Source organism: Orycteropus afer, unplaced genomic scaffold, assembly GCF_000298275.1.
Source record: "Orycteropus afer afer isolate SDZICR_OR568_19922 unplaced genomic scaffold, OryAfe1.0 scaffold00068, whole genome shotgun sequence".
Lineage (NCBI taxonomy): Eukaryota > Metazoa > Chordata > Mammalia > Tubulidentata > Orycteropodidae > Orycteropus > Orycteropus afer.
Genome location: NW_006921655.1, coordinates 8,042,636 through 8,061,189, shown reverse-complemented (window position 1 = coordinate 8,061,189; position 18,554 = coordinate 8,042,636).

Below are 18,554 nucleotides of genomic sequence, written 5' to 3'. Positions count from 1 at the left end.
TATGTGCAACAGAATGAAACACTTCCGGTCCTGCACCATCCTCACAATCATTGCTATATTTGAGAGTATTAGTGAAGCAACTGTGTCAATCCAGTTCATTGAGGGTCTTCCTCCTTTGCGTTGACCCTCTGCTTTACTAAGCATGATATCCTTCCCCAGGGGACTGATCTCCCCTAATAACATGTCCAAAGTACTTGAGACGAAGTCTTGCCATTCTTGCCTCCAAGGGGCATTCAGGCTGTTCTTCTTCCAAGATAAATTTGTTTGTTCTTCTGTCAGTCCATGGACATTCAATATTTTTCACCAATGCCATCATTCAAATGAATCAATTATTCTTGTGTCTTCTTTATTCATTGTACAGCTTCTGTATGCTTATGAGGCATTTGGAAATACTATGGACAGGTGCACTTTAGTCCTCAAAGTGACATCTTTGCTTTTAACACTTAAAAGAATTTTTTTTGCAGTGGATTTTCTAAATGCAATATGTTGTCTGATTATTTGACTGCTTCCATGGGCATTGATTGTGGATCCCAGTAAAATGAGATCCTTGACAACTTTTATTTTTTTTTCATTTATCATGATTTTGCTTATTAGTCCAGTTGTGAGAATTTTTAATTTCTTTAAGTTGAGGTATATTCCACACTGAAGGCTGTAGTCTTTGATCTTCATCAGTAAGTGCTTTAGCAAGCAAAGTTATGTCATCTGAATATGGAAGGTTGTTAACAAATCTTCCTTCAATCCTGATGCCACACTTTTCTTCATACAGTCCAACTGCTTGGGTTATTTGCTCAACATAGAGGTTGAATAAGTATGGCAAAAGGATACAACCCTGGTGCACACTTTTCCTGATTTTAAACCCTGCAGCAACATCCCCTTGTTCTGTTCAAATTACAGCCTCTTAGTCTATGAGTCGGGGCCGACTCAATGGCACATAACAACAACAACAACAACAGTCTATGAGCATAATTAAGTGTTCTGGAATTCCCATTCTTCATAATGTTATCCATAATTTGTTATGATCCACATAGTGGAATGTTTTTGCATAGTCAACAAAACACAGGTTAACATCTTTCTGGTATTCTCTGCTTTTAGCCAAGATCCCTCTGACATCAGTGGTGATATCCTCTGCTTCATGTCCTCTTCTGGATCCAACTTGAATTTCTGACAGTTACTTGATGTGTTGCTACAACCACTTTTAAATTATGTTCATCAAAATTATATCGTTTGATAATTTCCATATTCTACTGAATCACCTTTCTTGGGAATGGCACAAATATGGATCTCTTCCAGTCAGTTAGTTGACCAGGTAACTTATGTTAAAAATTTCTTGTCATAGATGAGTGAGTGCTTCCAGTGTTGCCTCTGTTTGTTGAAACATTTCAATTGGTATTACATCAATTCCCAGAGCCTTATTTTTTGCTAATTAATGCCTTCGATGCAGGTTAGATTTCTTCCTTCAATGCTGTCAAAGTTTTGATTGTATGCTACCTCTTGGAAGCTTTGAATGCTGAACAATTCTTTTTTAATATTGTGACTCTGTATATTCCTTCCATCTTCCCTTGATACTCTGTGTAAATTATATCTCAATAAATCTTTTTTCTTTTTTAAATACGTTATCTGGATAGCTGCCGACTGCCTAAGTGAGTAAACATAAATTGTTTGGAAAGTCATCCAGTCATCCAGATTTAACTATTCAAAATAAATATCATTTAAACCAAAGATTGGAAGGCTGGAAGAGAATGTATAATGCTTCTAGTCATAGAAAAACTACAGGTCCAGAGAAGTTGAGTGATTTGGCCAAGATCTGACAGTGAATAAAGGACCTCCTTATCAGGGTCCATAATAAAATTAGGGATTGTGATCTCTCCAGTTTAGTGTGGTCTTAGTTTGAAACAGTTAGATCACTTGGTACTCACTTGTTGTTGTTGTTGTTGTTAAGTGCCGAGTCATCTCCGACTCATAGCGACCCCTCCTTTGGTTTCCAAGGCAGTATCACTATGGAAGTAGATTGCCCAATCTTCCTTCTGAGGAGTGGCTGGTGGGTTTGAACCACCAGCTTTCTGGTTAGCAGTCAAATGTCTTAGTCACCACGCCACTATAGCTGCCTGGTACTCACCTAGGTATTTAAAATTACCAAAATGAAATAAGGCTGGGTTTAAGTAAATTTGTCTGTTGAAATGGAAAAAAAAAAAAAAAGAAATGTGTCCTTTTTTTTCTTATTTAACTTATAATCCATGTTCTTTTATTAAGTTACTTTAGATCAGTTTTGTAAAGGAATGTAAGCAAATATGAAATTGCAAAAATACAAAATGTCAATTATAACCCTAATGTTGTATTCTCTACCCTGTTGATTATTTCTGAGATCTTTAATTATATTAAGTCTGAGTAGAAGAGTGGCAAAATCTGCCAGTATACTTGAAATCATTTGAGAATTAAAAGTTTTTGAATTTTTATCTGTAACCTGAAATAGATCACTACAGTTGGAGCATGTGTACATTTCATCACACCCTATTGTGATTTAATTCTCTATAAAAAGAAACAATCTTTTTTTAACCTTTGTTTATGTTTCGCTCTAGGTGGTCTAATTTCATTTTAAGAAATATGTGCTTCATATTTGCAGCAAAATGAACTTCATATTTGCAATCATAAGAAAGATGTGTTTCATTATTTGAAACAATAACCCATGTTAGAGAGACAAAAAAGAAGGTTGAAATCAATGGAGAGACACACTATGTTTCTATGTAGAAAAAGAATTTTGAAAATACTAATTTATTATTAATTTGTAGGTTTAATTCAGCTTTGTTCCAGGTAATGGTGAGGTATTTGTTTTTTCTCTTAAAATTGACAATTATTTTTAACTTGATCTGAAATAAAAAGGGTGGGCTTGGACATGAAAATATGAAAAATGCAGAATAGAAATTAGAAAGGACAGATGAATCAATGAAAAAAATGGAAGCCAAGAAAAAGAACTTGGTGTATATGTGCTGCTGTTGTTGTTAGGTACCGTCAAGTCAATTCCAAGTCCCAGCGACCCTGGGTACGACAGAAGGAAACTCTGCCTGTTGTGCACTAACTCTGCCTGTTGTGCACCGTCCTCACTACGCTTTCTGTGCTTGAGCACGTCGTGGCAGCCTCGGTGTCAATCCATTTTGGGGATCTTCTCTTTTTTCTCTGACACTCTACTTTACCAAGCATGCTATGTTTCTCTAGATTGGTCCCTTCTGACCACATGACCAAAGTAAGTGAGATGAAGTCTGGCCATTCTCGCTTCTAAGGAGCATTCCATCTGCACTTCTTCCAGGATAGATTTGTTCATTCTTCTGGCAGCCCATGAAGTTTTTGTTATTCTTTGCCAACACCACAACTCAAAAGCAACAACTCTGCTTTGGTCTTCTTTATTTATTGTCCAGCTTTCACATGCATATGTGGCAATTGAAAACACTATGGCCTGGTTTACGCGCACGTTAGTTTTCAAAGATACATCTTTACTCTTCAGCCCTTTATAGAGGTCTTTTGCAGCAGATTTGCCCAGTGCAATACAATGCCTAATTTCCTGACTGCTGCTTCCATGAGTATAGAGTATGGATCCAAGTAAAACTGACAACTTCAGTTTTTTCTCCATTTATCATGATGTTGCTTATTGGTTCAGTTGTGAGGTTTTTTGTTGAAGGTGAAATTGAGGTGAAATCCATACTGAACACTTGTTTTTGATCTTCACCAATAAGTAGTTCAGTCTGCTTCACTTTCTGCAAGTAAGGTTGTATCATCTATGTATCGAAGGTTGTTAATGACTCCAATCTTGATACCTTGTTCTTCATATAGTCCAGCTTCTCAGGTTATATGCTCAGCATACAGATTAAATAAGTATGGTGAAAGGATACAACCCTGACGTGTGAGTTTCCTTGTTCAGTTTGAATGACAGCCTCTTGGACTATATACAGGTTCCTCATAAGCACAATTAAATGTTCTGGAATTCCCATTCTTTGCAATGTTATCCAGATTTTTTTACAACCCACACAGTGCAATGCCTTTGCATAGTCAATAAAAGATAGAGAAATGTCTTTCTGGTAGTCTTTGCTTTCAGCTAACATCAATCTGACATTACCAATGATATCCCTCCTTCCACGTTCTCTTCTGAAACTAGCTTGCCGTTCCCAGTCAACATATTGCTGCAATCATTTTTTAATAACTTCAGTAATATTTTACTTGTGTGTGATATTAATCATATATTTTTTGATAATTCCAAATTCTGTTAGATCACTTTTCTTTAGAACAGGCATAGATAGAGATATCTTCCAGTCAGTTGGCCAGGTATCTCTCTTTCAAATTTCCTGGCATAGATGAGTAAGTTCTTTCAGAGAGGCATCGTTGTTGAAACATATCAATGAGTATTTTGTCAATTCCTGGAGCTTTGTTTTTCACCAGTTCCTTCAGTGCAGCTTGGACTTCTTCCTTCAATACCATTGGTTCTTGATTATATGCTACCTCCTGAAATAATGAAATGTAGATCAATTTTTTTTTTTTTTTGTACAGTGACTCTGTGTATTCCTTCCATTTTCTTTTCATGCTTCCTGAATCATTCAATATTTTCCCCATAGAATCCTTCAATATTGCAATTTGAGGCTTGAATTTTTTTTTCTTCAGTTCTTTCAACTTGAGAAATGCTGAGCATGTTCTATCCTTTTGGTTTTCTAATTCCAGATTTTTGCACATTTCATTATGGTGCTTTACTTTCTCTTCTTGAACTGCCCTTTGAAATATTCTTTTCCCCTCTTTTATTTCAACATTCCTTCCTTTTGCTTTAGCTAGTTTCTGTAGAAGAGCAAGTTTCAGATTCTCTTCTGACATCCATTTTGGCCTTTCCTATCTTTTTAATGTCCTTTTGCTTTACTTCATGTATGTTCTTAATGGCATCCCACAACTCATCTAGTTCTCAGTAACTGGTGTTCAACGCATGAAATCTATTCTTCAGATGGTGTCTATATTCAAGTGGGATATACTCAAGGTCTTATTTTGGCTCTTGTGGAGTTGTTTTAAATTTCTTCAGCTTCACCTTGAACTTGTGTATGGGCAATTGATGGTCTGTTCTACAATCAGCTCCTAGCCTAGATTTGACTGTTGATATTGAACTTCTCCATCACTACTTTCCACAGATGTAGTCAATTTGATTTCTGTGTATTCCGTCTGGTGAGGTCCATGTGTATAGTCACTGTTTATGTTGTTGAAGAAAGGTATTTGTAAGAAATAAGTTTTTGGTTTTGCAAAATTCTGTCATGTGATCTCCAGTGTTATTTCTATCACAAAGCACATATTGTTTAACTATCAATGCTTCTTCTTTGTTTCCAGCTTTCAGATTCCAATCACCAGCAATAATCAATACATATTGATTGCATGTTTGGTCAGTTTCAGACTGCAGAAATTGGTAAAAATCTTCAATTTTTTCATCTTTAGCTTTGGTGGTTTTGGTGCATAAAATTGAATAATAGTTGTATTAGCTGGTCTTCCTTGTGGGTGTCCTACCACTGACGTATTGTACTTCAGGATAGATCTTGAAATATTCTTTTTGACATTGAATGTGACACCATGCCTCTTCAATTTGTCATTCCTGGTATAGTAGACCTTATGATTGTCTGATTCAAAATGGCCAGTATCAGTTCATTTCAGCTCACTAATGCCTAGGATATTGATCTTTATGCATTACATTTCATTTTTGATAGCTTCCAATTTTTCTAGATTTACACTTCTATACATTTTGTGTTCTGATTATTAATGGATGTTTGCAGCTGTTTCTTCCCATTTTGAGTTGTGCCCCATCAGCAAGTGGAGGTCCCAAAAGCTTTCCTCCATCCACGCCATTAAGTGTTACTCTAATTTGAGGAGGCAGTGCTTCCCCTGTCATATTTTTAGTGCCTTCCAACCTAGGAGCTCATCTTTGGGCACTATATCAGACTATGTTTTAGGGCTATTCATAACCTTTTCCAATAATATATCAGTGTTTCATTGCTATTAATAAGGTTTTCACTGGCCAGTTTTTTTTTTTTTCAGAAGTGGATGGCTCTGTCCTTCCCAGTCTGTCTTAGTCTAGAAGCTCCTCTGAAGCCTGCCCACCATGGGTGACCCTGATGATATTTCAAATACTGGTGGCATAGACTCCAGCCTCACAACAACATGGAAGTCACCACGATATGACAAATTTACAGATGGTATATTTGTACTAGATTGTCAATGAAATGGGAAAATGAAAATGAGCTGCAACCTCTGGAGTTTGCTTTAGATAGCAGGAGAATAAATATTATCTCTTTCAGACCCAATTCAACATCTTTTCTCCTTCTGCTTACAGAGCTTGTTGGTAGGGAATTAATTCAACCAAGGGAGTTATCTGCAAACTTGGAAGGCATTACAGAAAAAACTGTGATTCCAAAGCTCTGCCTGTTCATTGTAAAGCTAATGTTGGAAAGCCAAGTTAGACTGCTATTATTTTTGGAATCTATAGGAAAATGCCTTTTGGCTATTAATACTGTCCTAGGAAGCAGGCTCTGGGACAAAGATTTGAAGGCAAGTGGTTGGTTGATTTGGGAAGTGATCCCAGGAAACATTGGCTGTGGAGTAGAGAAGTAACACAGGGAAAGAAAGAGCCAGGAAATTGTTTGTTATCAAGCAACTAACCATTGTAGCAGGTGGAGACTGATCCTGCTGGGGAAATCTGGAAGCCAGTTTAAAACCTGCATTGGGCCATCCATTCCAAACCCCTCCCCCATTCCCCATCCCCACCAAGGGCAAGAGAACTTGGGCATCTACCCCAAAATTCTTTCAGTTGTTGGTTGAAGTTTATAGGATTGGAAAAGTGGTTGTTAGCTGCTATCTAGTTGACCCCAACTCTTAACAACCCCATGCACAATGGAATGAAACAATGCCCATGATAGGTTGTGGATAAGACTATTGTCATCCATAGGTTTTTCACTTGCTGAAGTGAGAAATAGATCTCCAGGAATTTTTTCTAGTCTGTCTTAGTTTTGAAGTCCTGATGAAACCTGTTCAGCATTATAGCAACATGCAAGCCTCCATTGATGAACAGGTCATGGCTGTAGCATAAGAATTAACTGTCCAGGAATTAAACACAAGTATCCTGTATGGAAGATGAGAATTCTACCAATGAAAGATGAGTTGGTGCTAATCTCTGGGCACTAGGCACTCTGGTGGCATAGTGCCTAAGGCATTTTACCGCTAACCAGAAGACTGGTGGTTCAAACCCACCAGCCACTCCTTGGAAGGAAGATTGGGCCATCTACTTCCATAAAGATACAACCTCAGAAACCCAACTATGAGTTGAATCCATTCGCAGACAGTGAGTTTCTTTCTTTCTTTTTTTTTTTTTTTGGTACTGTAGTTAAAAAAAAAAAAAAAAAAAAAAGACTGGTGGTCAAATAAAGCCTAATTCAATAGTACAGGAACTGCAGATGGAAGTCAGGTCAGCATGCTCTGAAGTGCTAACTGTGAGAGAATGAACTAGCAGTATCTATTACAAAAGCCAATACTCTGGGCACTTACTGTACACACAATGCAATGTAACCACTGCAACCACTGCCGTGGAGTCAGATCCAACTTAGGCGACCCCTCCTTGGGTTTCCGAGGCAGTATGACCATGGAAGTAGATTGCCCAACCTTCCTTCCAGGGAGTGGCTGGTGGGTTTGAACCTCCAGTCTGCTGGTTAGCAGTCAAATGCCTTAGGCACTATGCCAACCAGAGCTTACTAGTAAAGAAATAATGTTTTTTAGTTTTCCCCTAATAGCTAGAACTGAAAAGAGGTGGGCAAGGGTGACAGTTGGTGAGCTCAGGAAAGATGGGTGAGAGAACTCAGTAGGGAGAAAGCCCCTTAGCCCCTGGCTAGCCCAAGGAGAAAGCATCATGACAGTGACCTGGGGTGCCTGTGCAATCCTAGACACAGTGATGTTTCATAATGTATTTTCCTCTTTTGTGTTGTACTCTCCCTCAATTATCTCCAAATATTCAGTAACAATCTGCTATGCATAACAGTCTGTGTTAGCAATGCCTTGGGAAACAGAGTTGAATACTTGTCCATGCAGAAGAATAATCGAATTGTTAGAAGTGTTTGACAGAGGCGAGCCCCCAGAGAATGTAAGGCCCCACTGGAATCCCTGAAATATTGCAGAGACTGCTAGTAAACATGTTTCTTTATTCAGATTTTATTTTAATGGATAATCCCAGAATGTTCTTGGACTTCTGTCTTTACTTAAAATTTTGATACATTGCTTATGACCATTTTTTTTTGCATTGATTTTGAGTTTTTAAAACATTGCATTATAACATTATCTGTCTTGATTACTGAGTTGTTTTTATTTTGGTTTTCCCATAAATTTTGTACCTGAGGCAAGTGTCTCACTCATCTCATCCTGGTCCCAGTTTTGACTTGGGGCTATTTAGAATACATCATATGAGAAAAATAGTATCATAACTTCTTGGGGAGAGAAAATGATGGTGGACAATTGATTAGCTATTTTTTTAAAAAAAATTAAAGCAATCCTTTATGTTATTGTTATGTGCCGTCTAATTGGATCCAATTCATAGCGACCCCTCCTTGGGTTTCCGAGGCAGTATCACTATGGAAGGAGATTGCCCCATCTTCCTTCTGAGGAGTGGCTGGTGGGTTTGAACTGCCAGCTTTCTGGTTAGCAGTCAAATGCCTTAGGCACTACACCACCAGAGCTCCCAATCTTTTATAGCAAATAAATTTTATCAAACGAGGCAAAGAAATGAAATGAAAATGAAAGTAAATACTATTAAGTCTCAGGATACAGAGGGAATTCTAGGCATAAAACAAAGGAAAAAATCACAAAGAAAAATATAAATAGATTTGATCCCATAAACCTTAAAACCTCTCTTTAAAAAAAGAAAAAGAAAAAGAAACTTTAAAAAGTATACAAACAAGGAAATTTGCAACAAATATTTTGAAAGTGAGATCGGTTGACACAATGGCTCAAGCATGACAATGATTGTGAGGATGGTGCAGGGCAAGGTAGTGTTTCATACTGTTGTACATAGTAGGGTCTCTAGGCATTGGAGTCAATGCCATAGCATTTAGCAACAACAAAAACAAATCATTACTATATGAACATTGTTTTTGGAAAGTAATTTCGATGTCTGAATAAAGAAACTTAAAACTGTCCATACTCCTTAATTAAAGAAAATTCATTGCTAAGAATCTATCCTTATGAAAAATCAGAGATGTGGCTAAAGATATCTACATAAATGTATTGTTATTTAGTGTTACCAACAATAGCAAAAATTCTGAACAGCATCTCAATGTCAAACAATGCAGTGATGGTAACAGAAACTATGATACAGTCATAGAATGGAACATAATTCAAATATAAAAATTACACTTTGAAAGAATAATTAACCTGGCCTTAGAGTTATAACATTCAGTCCACATGGTTGAGAATGGCATAGCAGAGGAGACACCAAGAGCACATTTTTGAGTTGACTGTGAGCCTTGCAATAGAGACTACAGTTGACTTAAGGCCAGAGGCTCCACTCCCCCAATTTTCTGGATTGTATAAACTCCAGGGTTCTATGTAAGATCTTAAGGGAGAGGAAATAAAAAATTATATAAATTGGATTTCCCTCAAGCCCTTGGGGGTGGGGTCCTAAGCCTAATGTGGTTTGATTTAGAAAAATAAATATATATCACATAGAATATATAATCTCTTAGTGATAGGATTATGGGTGATTTTCAACTTCCTGTTTATACTTTTTGGCTTTATATTGAGGAATGTGTTCTTGGAGCAAAGAATATGTGTATCTGGCTTATCACTTTGACACATATTCCAGATGCTTAAGAGAAACTTCTTTCAAATAAGTATTATAAATTTGAGCTGTAGGAAAATGGTGGTCTTGAAAAAATCTTTTTTTTTTCCCAGTAATTTTCACACCTTGGTAATATGAAGGCAGCTTTAGGATGCAGATCTGAGAAGAGTGTCTAAGAGAGCAGCAGACGTGTAGTCTACACTGCAGCAACAAAAGATGGCAAGATGGATGCTCTTTGGAATGAACTTATAAGACAATGCTTCTAAGCAGTTACTTCCCATTAAAGATAATTGTACATGTTGCTATTATTTTAAATAGTCCCTCATTTCTGTATGAATCCACATGTTGTAGCATGAGGAGCACTGAACTGGGCTTCAGGAGACCTGGATTCCAGTGTCTCTTCTTCTACTTCTCATTCAGGAGAGCTTGGCCACCTTTCACCATCCAGGCCTTCTTCATTTTCTGTGTAAGAAAGTGTTTTCCATCAATCTTCACTGATTTGGGGTTGTATCTCTTTGAAATATTTGCAAATATAAATAACTATTTAATAAATTCTTAGGTAGAGTCCACCTTTGGAACTGCCCACATGGAGCTTACAAAATATATACAAACTGGTGGTTGGATTTTAGTCAATCAATTGTGTCTTTAAAGCTGGCAACATAAATGTTCACAAGAGATCCAACTTCAGACTCTGAAAAAGCAACACTTTAAAATCTGGGCATATAGAAAGGAATCCCCCACTGGAAGATATTTTTCTATATAAATGTACTTACACTAAGCTTTTCATGTAAAAGGGATTGATTGCATATAAAGGTATTTTAATGAGCATTTTGATTTTAGACATCTTGTGGTCTCAAAAAACTGTCAGCAAATGTACTTTATGAATAACAATGAATTTACTCAGCACAATTCCACAATGTCATTTGCTCAGTGGGAATATCCAATACTATGCCACAAATGTTAAATCATTCTTTCTTAAAGGGGAGTGACATAATGAAGAAAATTTGAATAAAGTATTTAATAATTTTTTTAAATGAAAAAGTCAGTATTCCCTCCCTGGCCTATCTCCCATGGTTTGCTTTTTTGTCTTGGCTTCCTGACTCAATGAACTCAGTGAGTAAGTGAGTACATTTTGTTATCTGACTCCAAAGATACATTGAGTATCAGACTCATTTATTTTCCTCCTATTTCAATTAAAAAAAAAAAAAAAAGGAAAAGAAGGAAAAATAAATCTTTTGAACCTTATAATTTTGCTTGGGCACAAAGAGGAATGTCTGATAAACTGTGAGTAAAAGGGGCGTGGCCAGGATGGCATACTTTGGATAGGATGGCACTTTTCAGATGGCTTTCATTTTCATACCCAGGAGATAGGCATCTTTTTAAAAAGCTGGATATTGCATATAAAGTTTAGAGAACTGAGCATTGTCTACTAAAGCAACAAGATTTACGAGAGACGTCTGGCTCAATTGCATTAGGGAAAAAAAATGATTTCAAAAAAATCGCTTCCCTGCCTTTAAAAATGAAAACCATCTGCAATGAAAAATTTGAAATGATAAATCTTCTCCTTTCACACTGCTACTGATAAATGGTTAGTTTTTGTCTACTTTTTTTGGAGGGGACGGAATAGGGCTATCAATGTATGTGATATTTCTGCAAATAGACCTTTGATTAAATATCTATATAATCTCCATCTGGGATTTTTAATAAGAAAATTTTAAGGTTTCTTTTTTTTTTTTTTTTTGGTGTGTGTATATGTGTTGTGATATTATGAAAGCTTTTTCCTCGAAATTTCTGGCTGTAACTTTTTTGAGTTGAAGTTCAATCACATTTGACCTTTCCAAATTATGAAAAAAAAAATTTTCTTTCTCAATAAATATAGTGATTTCAAATCCATGGGGTATATTTAAGTCTAGATATGTTCAATATAATAACATTTCAAATTAGTCAATTGATACAAGCTTTTATTTCTATTTGACTTTAAACATTCAATAATAGATGATTTTTACAGTAAAATCTACTTTTAATTTTGATAAAATCTACAGATGTTGCTAGAATTTTTTACAGAATATATAAAAAAGGAAATACATCCCAATCATTGTTTTCTTTTTGTGCCAACTCATGTGTGCGTGTGAGTGCATGCATGCACACTCATCATGCAAGTGTATGCTTGGACACACCCACAAAACACACACAAATAAAGAAAAAGTGGGGTAGGGAAGTGACAGAAATCATAAAGCTAGATGTCACCTTTTGTTTCTATCCCTATCATAAAAACATTTAGACAAATGTGTCTGCCCATTGTTTCTCTTTACCCAGATCCTAGCAAATGGTGAGAGCATAATAAATGGCAATGATTGAATTCACCTAAAATCATTCTTCATATTCTGTGTCTCCGTTTGTTAATCTAGAGGGCACTGATTGTCACATAGCTTACTCTGAACTATCCCTAATGGTGGTATCTGTTCCGTTCCTTATATACAGGGCACCTAGACTCCTTTGGAAACATGTGAGTTTAATTGAAATTTCTGGTGCCTACTTTACTAGTCTTAAACTAGGTAATTGTTTCCTAATGCAACCTGGCATTGCCATTGAGGGCAGATTACACAGAGCTGCCATCCTGAGGTGTGCTAAACAAGTAACAAATCATTAACAGCTAGTCTCTGGATCTCCATGAGTGAGCTCTGTGGCTGCTACTGGAGGGAAATAAGACCAGAGAGGAGCAAGGGAGATCTGAGTAGACAGAAGCTGCTGCATTAATGACTGGCATTGTCAGCACTGTGCGCTTGGGATGACTGCAGCGTCTTCACTTTCACCTTCTTCTCAGGGGTGTTGCTATGGGTACCATCTCAGAGGTGTCATAGAAAAAAAGAGCAGAAGGTACACTGATGAACAACATAAGGGAGTAAAGGATATGCAACAGCATAACAATATGAAGACATCCTTCCCATACAAACGTGTGTGTTGCATACTTCAATTGGGACCCATTAAACATGGAGGATGGCAGGCAGGAGAATTGGTTGAATTGTCAACAAATGACAAATAAAAGGTTCTTTGGAACTTTTTTATGGCCCCAATTATCCATAAAGATAATCGTAGTACTGGACCTTTATCGCTGAGGGTACACTCTTTTATCACTAAATTAATTTATGAGCCCCTGGGATTTCTATGCATGTATGGTGTGTGGGTGTTTTTTTTGGTATGGCAAGACTTGGGAAAGCTGTTCATTATTTTAAAGACTGTGCTTTTCTGCATTCTTTTCAAACTCCTGTTCCTTCCCATGATCTTAGATTCTGTGAAGGTGCCAACTCCCTAGCACTTTGACTTTGAAATTAAACATCATGGTAACCTTCCCCCTTGCAATATGTTAATCTTCATTAGCCTAATTCTCCCTCATGTCATACTATAGCCTTTGAATAAATGTCAGGGAAAAAAAAAATATTAGTAGCATTTTAACAAATTGCAGCATTTCAATGATTATGTAGCAGTTGTCAGATTCCTTCCTAGCAGAGTTGGAAAAGTGACATTTTCTTAGTCTCCCAAGTTTATTCAACTTATTACAATAGCATAAACAATGTTGAGGTGGGAAACAGGTTTTGCCACAAAACTTTACTACTGTGCTGTAATCAGAGTCCAACTATATATATAGACATTATAGGGAGCTCTGATAGCGTAGTGCCTAAGGCACTTGACTGCTAACCAGAAGACTGGCGGTTCAAATCCAACAGCCACTCCTCCGAAGGAAGATAGGGCAATCTATTTCCATAGTGACACTGCCTTGGAAACCCAAGGAGGGGTTGCTATGAGTCAGGTCCAACTCCACGGCACATAACAACAACAACAACAACAGAGGATATTATTTAAAATACTCTGGTGGAAAGGCAGAGCAACTTCCCCTCATAGTTTGACTGGAAACTGAAGTTCATATTACATGGGTCATGTGGCATTCAGCTTTTCCAAACTGGCTTGAGTAGTTTCTATAAAAAAAGAAAAAAACAAACAAACAAACAAAAATATATATATATATACATACAATTTTTTTTCTCCCTTTTCACTTATTTGTTAATTTTTCACTTTTACTTTCTTCCTTTGAAATCATGGTAGTTGCTGGGAATGCCAACCAAAATAACATTTATAATCTGAAACCACTGTCCCTTATTTTCACACATATATCATATAACTGTCATTGGAAACCAAATTCTGGGGTGATTTGACCAAACTCTTGGGAGACTATTGCAGATACTTTTATATAAAAATATGTTTTTACTAAAATCATACAAAAGGACCCTTGGCCCTGACCTTATTGCGTATTTATTTTTTGAAGGCATCAATTTACTCAGGCAAAGAAATAGGAGAAGTTCTTAGAGAGAGAGATGGGGTCCTGACTGAGACAGTCTTAGTTTCCAGGTCTAACTTGAGGTATAGATCAATGTCAGACTGAGCAGCAGATACTTACGGAAAAATGAAATTGGATTTGACTTAGCAGGGAGAACTAAGGAAATACAGAATGCAGATAAGGAAATACAGAAAGGACCTGGTCTTTATTCAATAATTTGTTCATTAACTCAGCATTTCTGGAGCAGCTCTCATGCTGCAAGTACTGTACTTGGCACTAGATACACAATCATGAATGTGATGCAGACTTCTCCCAAGGACCTTACAGTCTAGAAGATGTAATGTTTGAATAGCTTATTATATAATGCTGTGAGTAGCATGTGAGTGTAGTAGTGTGAGCTCAGACATCTAGAAATGAATGAAGTGGTAAGGAGTATAACTCACTAACAGGCTTCTAGAATATTAAATAAAAGGAATACTATAGTTAGCAAAAGATCTTGAGGTATAAAAACCATCTTACAGTATTAAAAACAAAAGACGAGTGCACTGAAGGTGGTGTTACAAATTCCTTGTTAGACAGGTATAGCAGAAACTAATGTAAGGAATGTAGTTGGGAGAAATTAGGATAGACTTCAAAATTTGAAACTTTGTTTCTTACATGTTATTGTCTCTACCTTGATAGGAAAGTGTTCTTTAGCTGAAAGGCATTGATTACTCCTATGAACTGTGCAATTATCGGAGGTGACAATGGGATTTTTTTAAACATCATTACTGGGTTTGAGCTACGCAATCTGTAACAGTTTCTATAATTCAAATTTTGTCTTATATTTTAGGGTTTGAAATAATTTTCCTTCCAACTATAATGTCAAAGTGCAATAGTGCAGAAAGAGTAGAATTGGGAAGGATTTTTTTTTTTAATATTGGAAAACTTAATAGTTACTTAATTAACTTTAATTCTGTCATGAAATTTGGCTTTCTTGTTTTGAATTTCTTTCACTTCCCCAGATTTGAACATTATCTGGAGATACTTGGGATGATATGTACAATTTATGCAGTTATTACCTCAGCACTGGTGCTTAATAAACATTAATAATGCAACCTGTCATTATAAGTAACAATAAAAGTAGCCTCTATTAAACCTTGAGAAATAGAGGTCATTGAGTCACCCTCCTTAATACTATAAATTTTATGAAAATTTCCCCTGATTTTAAAGATCAATTTACCATAGTTACAACCTCCAAATATATCACAACATCATTATACATTGCTTTGGGATTATATACAATGTAAAATTTAGAGCCTTTATTGAAATACATCTTCAAGAAAGCTGCTAGGAATTTTTATGCAACCATTAAAAACGTAAACACTTGTAAAGGACGGCATATCTATATATACATATATGTTTATATATATGTGTGTGTATTTATACATATTTATATAAAGCATGTGTGAATATACATTCTCATATTTATCTGTACATATGTCTGCCCCTGCATCTGGAAGAATGTATTTGTGTTTGTAGAGAATTGGTCCAGTGTTCATATACAAATGCAAATTTTGACTCTTAGAAACACATTTTCGTATTTGCATCTCTTCCTTTCTCAGTAATTTTGCCAGTTGGTGTATTTCTTTTTCTTCCTCTGAAGCATCCCCCATGAAGTGGCGCTGAAAGATCACGTTAGCACAGTTCCATGATGTGAAATACCACAAGTCTGCAATTTTTTTTTTGGTCTTGAGAGCATCGCTGGGCTCAGAGGATGGAAATCTTTCAGTAATTATACCAGTTTGTATTCGTCTCACATTTGGGACCAAATACAAATCCGATCCACTCTTCCCTCCTGTGAATATTCATAAAAAACAAAGTGCCAATTCTGGGCTAATCATGTATGGAACCAAATATGTTGATGAGTCCTAAGTATATGTATGTACTGTATGTATGTATACATGTGAATGTATATATTTATACACACTAATTTTGCTTGTGTCCTCCTCTGTGCAATTTGTTTGTTTAGTATAGGGCTTCTGTTATAATGTGTTAATAAGCTGCTGAAAGCTTGGCACCTATTACTTGAAATGACAGCTATGTTAGAAGCCTATTAACACTCCATAGCAGCAGCTCTGCAGCTACTAGAAATGAATTTCAAAGAAGGTAAATGAACAAAACAATTGATATCTCTAAGGAAAGCAAATGCCATGCCTAGAATCATATATACTTTGGAAATGTACAGTATATAAAATGAAAAAAAAACTCTTCCAGTCAGAGAAACAGCGGAAGTAAGTATTTGGAGAAAGGAAAACTGTCTAACAGATTTCCAAACAACCTTGAAGACATAAATGTAAAGGATACCAAGCATAACTTCCTCTCTTTGTTTCTATTTTATTTTAACTAAAACCATGTCAAACTTAGTTATAGGAATAGAACGTTACAGGTAGAGGAAATTCACGTTTTTATCCATGAGAAAAATTTAAATCATCTGGATTTAGCTCAAACTTTTCCTTTAGTTCCTCAACTTTGAAGGACACATTTGCTATTGTTCTCTGAGGCAGGGCTCTTTCTGATTCAGTTCATTCTGCATTTGAATACTTCAATTACTTTTGACTATCACTGAAATTCTACAAGATGGCTGAAAGTCCTGGGTCAATTGAAGTCAAGATAATAAAAAGGTGGTAAATTGGGTTGAAAGTAGATTTTTTTTTTCTTTTCTCATAATACATTGTGTGTGTGTGTGTGTTAGGTGAGTTTTGGGCCTGTTGTTCTAGTTAGAGAACAATTCTATAATTAAATTTAGATGAAAATGTATTAATTTTATGGCCTTCACTTTTGAAATTAAGTGTAAGGAGAAACAAAAAATATTTTTATAGTTCAATTTATGCACAGAAATCCGAAATCCTAGACAGCTTTCAAAATTTATATAAAATTAGTAAACCAAAGTTATAATAGGCAGCGTTGTCTCTAGAGTAATTTATATTACTTCCATCTCTTTAATATTAGGGCAGTATGGACATGCATTAGCACTATCTGTTCACATAATACTTATTATGCAAAATATGTTATATACTGTGTTATTAGTTATCTTTCTATGTATGGCTCAATGCTTTCTAAAAAGAAACCTTGGAGAGACGTTGGGTTGTTGTTGTTGTTGTTGTTATGTGCCGTCGAGTCGGACTGGACTCATTTGGGAGAGAGAGAAAATAGGTATTGACCCAAAAATTTTTATAAATGTATACCAAAACCAATTATTTGTGTGTATGCAAGTATACTATTAAAGCTTCACAGTGCAGTTTGGGATAGATTATTATAATGTCAGAGGGCAATTATTTTATTACTGAGACTAAGGCAAAAGTGTTCTGAATATTGCCTAAATAAAACTCTAGATTTTCAGATAAAAGACACTACAATTTGCCTTTGGGAAACTAAGTAGAAAGACTTGTGGCTGATACTCTATCATACAAAACATTGGTTTACCTTCCACATATCAACAGTATGAGGTCACCATGAATCAGAACTCACAACAGTAGCATGATGATTCTAAAGGTATTCACACAGGTAAATTTTGCTGTTTGAATTACTAGTTGTCTGATTTTACTCAGTATTTTTTTATATATATAAACCAAACTCATTGCTGTGGAGTCGAATCTGACTCATAGCGACCCTTCCTTGGGTTTCTGAGGCTGTACCACTATGGAAGATTGCCCAACCTTCCTTCCAAGGAGTGGCTGGTGGGTTTGAACTGTGATTTTTAAAATGTATTCTAGTGTCTTAAAAGTGGATAATTCATTTGATACAATAGTAACTTTATTCAGGCTAAACTTAAATAGAGCTGCATTTATTTGAAAACAAAAAACTTCTTGTATTCTTGTCAATTATCAACTGTTTGTGACATGTTCAATGTTATAATGTTCTGAATGTATCTATGTAACAAGTCTGGACATTCAACCAATGAAAACAAAAAACTACACTAATTGGCTACTCCAAATTGGTAAAATTGACTTATTTTTAATTCTTTTGGTTTTTTAAAATAATTAATTTATTTTAACCTCTAACTTAAAAATATAGCATATATAGGGAAAAATGTAATAACAAAGGCATAGAGTTTAATGATTTACCACATAGAACACATCTAGGTGGCCACTAGTTCCCTCAAGAATTGTCAGCATCTTAGAAACGTCTTTCCATACTGCTCTTTTCTCTCTCTCCCTCTTGCTCCAAAGTAACTACCATTCTCACTGTGATAGTTGGAGCTGTGTGCCAACTTGGCTGGACCACAATTCTGTGTGGTTTAAGCAACTATAGTGTGGGTTGTTCCCATGAGGGTATCAGATGTATATGTTTTGAGCAACCAATCCACTGAAAGGGAGTTTCCCTACAGGTGTGGCCTACTTCCAATATATTTAT